The 4,846-nt window shown below is 44.1% G+C and overlaps 1 protein-coding gene across 2 annotated transcripts in view; it reads left to right on the forward strand.

Annotated features, from left to right (window-relative positions):
* Positions 1-4,846, forward strand: part of PIP5K1B (phosphatidylinositol-4-phosphate 5-kinase type 1 beta) — a 210,870-nt gene that overhangs the window by 13,354 nt on the left and 192,670 nt on the right. The window contains exon 1 of one of the 2 annotated variants that reach the window (XM_017873045.1): positions 3,659-3,678. The exons of the other annotated variant lie outside the window; for it this stretch is intronic. The gene's annotated coding sequence lies outside the window, so the exon portion shown is untranslated. Of the gene's footprint in view, positions 1-3,658; positions 3,679-4,846 lie in introns of those variants that run through there. 2 annotated transcript variants of the gene reach the window in all.

The following is a 4,846-nucleotide window of genomic DNA, read 5'->3' on the forward strand; positions in this document are numbered from 1 at the left end:
TTTTTTGTAAGTTTGCTTTGTTGCAACTTTTTAAAAAAATTTATTATTATTATTATTATACTTTCATTTAATCTTTCTAACAGCCCTATGAGGTGATACTATCATTACCATTTTACAGATGAGAAAACTGAGGTACAGAGAGGTTACCTAAATGCTCCAGGGCATAAAGCAAGTATGTGGCAGAGTAAGTCTGGGATTTTAACCCCACCTGTCTTTCTTCAGGTTCTGTAAGACCCTACCCACTGCATTATTGTCTGAATGCTCTGATGTCTGGAGTGTGGTGCTGCCTATGACATTAAAACAGTGATTCTCAATTATCTGCAATAGTAGCAGGGGGCAGTAAAATAAACTCAGACAGCTTTGGAATGGGAACAAATTAATAGAATTTAACAATTTTTTTTTTTAGACGGGGTCTCACTCTGTCATCAGGTTGGAGTGTAGTAGTGCAATCTCAGCTCACTGCACCCTCCACCTCCCTAGTTCAAGCGATTCTCCTGCCTCAGTCTCCCGAGTAGCTGGGACTACAGGCGCACGCCACCACGCGCAGCTAATTTTTGTATTTTTAGTAGAGATGGGGTTTCACCATGTTGGCCAGGATGGTCTTGATCTCCTGACCTTGTGATCTGCCCATCTCGGCCTCCCAAAGTGCTGGGATTATAGGCGTGAGCCACCGTGCCCAGCCAACAATTTTTTTTTTTTTTTGGACAAAGTTTTGCTCTTGTTGCCCAGGCTGGAATGCAGTGGCGTGATCTCAGCTCACGGCAACCTCTGCTGCCCAGGTTCAAGCCACTCTCCTGCCTCAGCCTCCCGAGTAGCTGGGATTACAGGTGCCCACCACCATACCCAGCTAATTTTTTTTTTATTTTTAGTAGAGACGGGGTTTCACCATGTTGTCCAGACTGGTCTCGAACTCCTGACCTCGGGTCATCCACCCACCTTGGCCTCCGAAAGTGCTAGGATTACAGCCGTGAGCCACTGTGCCTGGCCTAGAATTTAACAATTTTAAAATGTTTTCCCTGATTGAGTGGTTCCAAAGCCATTTTTCTCATCAAAGTGTATCTCACTTCTCAACACAGAATCTGAACTGTAGCCTCAAGAATAACTTTTTCTAGAAAGTATGTAGTGATTTTAAAATGAAAACAAAAAAAAAAATCCCTTGGGCACTGTGTAGAACACTAGAAATGAGAAGATGACTAAAGTGATCATTTCAAAAAGTATTGCTGAATGCAGAACTCAGAATTGACAATAAAGGATGAGATCCACTTGACAGTGGTGACATATCTTGGATTGTCAAGTTAGGAGAAGAACACATTTTAAAACGTACTGTCTGGCAGTTCTGTAGACTGTCACAGAAAGAGTCACAACTCGGTAATAATCTTCTCGACCGCTTAAAAACATCTGGTAAAGAAAGCATTAGGTAGGAGGATGACTATTTTGAAAGTTATTTTCCTCTTTGGGAATCCAGTTCTCTCAAATGGTATACTATATTTTCTGGCAAGTTCTATTTACTGTCTGGTCCTGTGTCAGCTGCTTTTATTACACCAGTGAAAGGAAGATGTGGCAGCTCAGTCCTCTGCATGAAAGAGGCAGCCCTTCAGCGTATCATTAAGGAAGGAAAAGAAGATGGGCTGTGGTCTCTGTGGAGGCTGTGAAATTAAGATTTTCAGCCCTGTATCAGTTCTGTGCAACCTCTGACGTGCATGTACACCCAGACACCCAGAGACAGAAACTGGGTTCAATTAGAAGGAGACTTCTAAACTATTCATGAGGTCTTGCTGCAGTTCTTTCCAGCAGAGTTGATGAGCTACTCTTCCTCTTAAATCAGTGATTTCTGCTCATCCAGGATGCGCTGCTGTCCACTTCACTGCAGATCAGGAAGCATTTGGTTATTGAGCACAGAGCTGAAATGGAGGCTGTCTGGGTAACATTCTAATTTTCCTGAGCTAAGTTTTCATATTGTGACCTTGCCATTTTTATGGGTGTGCTTAGTGCCTAGAATGTATGACATACATTTGACTTACATCCATGTACTCATTCATTTCTCCAATTGACAAGTATTTATTTAGCTTGCCATGGTGCTAGGCCTTAGGGGTGGAACAGAGGCCAAGAGAGACCTAGCCCCTGACCCTAATAATGTTTTCATTGTCATAGTACAGACAGATGAGAAAGAGTATGCACAATCTAATACTAACTTTTAAAGTACTATGAAGAAAATAAAGATAGGCAAAGGTACTGCTGCCTTTTAGGTAAGGTATTCAGGGGACACTCCCTAAGGAGGCGGCACAGGGGCTGGGATCGCAAGTGTGTGAAGGTGGCAGTCAAGAGAAGAGTGGAAGAAAGAGTGTGCTTGGCAGAGAGAATGGCCTTTGCCAAGCCCCGACGCAGGAAGGAGCTTGGTGGATTCAAGGAACTGAGTGGGAGGCCAGGGGTGAAGCAAGGTTCTGAGCAGGGAAGAGTGGCCAAGTAGCGTGACAGCAGCGGTTCCCAATGGGGGCCAGATTTGTCCCCCAGGAGACATTAGACAGTGCTGTCACAATTGAGGGGAGTAGGTGCTACTGGCACCAGGTAGGAGGCCAGAGACATTGTCCCCTGACAACAAATACTCATCAGCCCCAAGTATCAATATTGCAAAGTTGAGAAGCCCTGAGTTAGAGAAATAGGCAGCAGCCTAGACAAAGGTAGTGGACTAGAGGAGAAAGAAGGAAACAAGTTTGAGATTCATTTCAGAGTTGATATTAACTGGATGGGACCATGGTTGGATGTGGGGGTGAGGGCATGGTAGGAGTGATTGATGATCCCGGGATTCTAATTTGAGTACCTGGGTGGATGCTGTGACCATCAGTTGAGATAGAGATACATGGTAGGGGAAAAACAAGTCTTCCAATTTGGACATGTGAGTTTGAGAATGTCAGAGAGGCAAGTGGGTGGTTGGACATGGATTTGGGACTCAAGGGAGAGGTCTGGGGTTCAGCTTCAGTTTGTTGAATTGCAGATTCGTAGGCATTGGTGAAATGGATGCAGAAGAGGCCTCAGGAAGGGGGAACATCCGTATTTTGATGTTGCCTCCCAAGATCCTTTTCCACAGTTATATTCCTAAAATACACAAAGCTGGCCAAGTCACTGCCTTATTATCTTCCATTGGCCTTCTGGTGCCTTCAGAAAATATCCTTGCTCCATAGCACGACATGTGAGTCCTTCACAGCCATCCCCAGTGGGTATGTCTTAACCATGCCCTGCCATTAGCTTGGACACACACCTAACTCTGGCCGCACCGCATGCTGCACCTTCCTCTTTTCCATCCCCATTCCTTCCAACAGAAGCTGATCACTCTGTGATGTCTTCATTCCATAAACAGCTCTGCCATTGCCTTTGTCCACTCTCCCAGGCAGTGACTGTCAGTCACCCTCCCCAGCCTCTCTCGGCACCCTGCACTTAACTCTGTTACGTCACAGATGACTTTGTTTTGTAATAATTGTTGGCAGTTATGTCATGCCAACTGCACTGTAGGTGCCTGGGGAGCAGGGGCCTTGCCCAATTATTTTGACATCCGTAGGTTGCCACACAGCATCTGGTACAGCATCCAAGGGATGTATCACTTTTTTCTTCTTAATTCTAAGATTGTTATGGATTTTCCAAAGAGATATTCTTGAGTCTACAGTTCTGGAGGTGCAATTAGAGGTGAGATATGGGGTGGGGTTGGAGGGCTGAAGAGGGATGGAATTTGTACTGTGGGTGTTCACAGAAAGAACACTTTGAAAGAGCTCAGTTCCATTCCCTTGGCTTTTTCTGTTTCAAAACGATAGTGATTACCTGAGTTGTGCATCACTGTACAGGCATTTGAAAGTTGGCTCTTAATGGTGTGGCATCCTGAAGTCCCCTCATCTGTAGTCTACAAATGGCTTGTGATCAGCCGTTCCTGGAAGAACTTCAGCAATGAATTTTAAAAGGCAGTCTTTTTCCAACACTGTCAGTTAAAGGTTCTATTCTTTCCAGATGTTCGCTCAGTTAAAGGCAACCCCTAGATAGATGACAGTCACTGTCAGGGGAGGTCAGGATATGGGATCGTTTGGCAGCCCATTTCTCCAGAACAAACATAGTAGTCAATGCCCTTTTCTTTGTAACATGAAAGAAACAAGATTAATGGTGGTTCAGGTTTGCTGTTTCAAAGAGAGTGAGAGGGAACAATAGCCTAGCAGTTTTAAAAGCAACTGTATCCCTCTCAAAATCATAAGGAGTGTAGACTTTAAAGCTGCACTTAGGAGCCAGAAACAGGCATTGAGAACAGACAGAACATTGGACCCAGCTCTTTCTCTTCCTTCCTCAACAGCAGTGGACTGAGAAGGGAGTGTGTGGCAGGGCCATCAGGCTGGTTGTGCCATTGATAAGCTCAACCTTATACAAGAGAATGTCTGAGCATAGAAATACTATAGTGTGGCTTGAGTATTAAATCTAACACTGTATGAGAAAGTACCAGGGAGATGGTAATTGGCTGTACAAATAACAAATTGCTACTATTGATGCTGGCTCCCCACCTACTCCCAGTGGAATTTAAGCCCTATGAGAATAGGGACTTGGCAGTCCAGGTATTAATAGAATTTGATACTTAGTGAAGGCCACAATAATACTGCCACCTTCTCCATATTGGGACACTGTTCAAAGTATGGAATTGGAAATTTCAAACCTATTCCAATTGCAGATTGGGACCCCTTCTCCTTCTACGGTAGTCCTTATTATTGAGTATTGAAGGTCAAAGGTTGTTTCAAAAGACAGTGGAATTCTGTGGCAAAAGGAAATCTAACCTTCATCATTAAAGATACCTTTTTAAAAAGACTGTGCCTAGAAAGCA

The sequence above is a fragment of the Rhinopithecus bieti genome, unplaced genomic scaffold, assembly GCF_001698545.2.
Source record: "Rhinopithecus bieti isolate Rb0 unplaced genomic scaffold, ASM169854v2 scaffold_7648, whole genome shotgun sequence".
In the NCBI taxonomy this organism is placed as follows: Eukaryota; Metazoa; Chordata; class Mammalia; order Primates; family Cercopithecidae; genus Rhinopithecus; species Rhinopithecus bieti.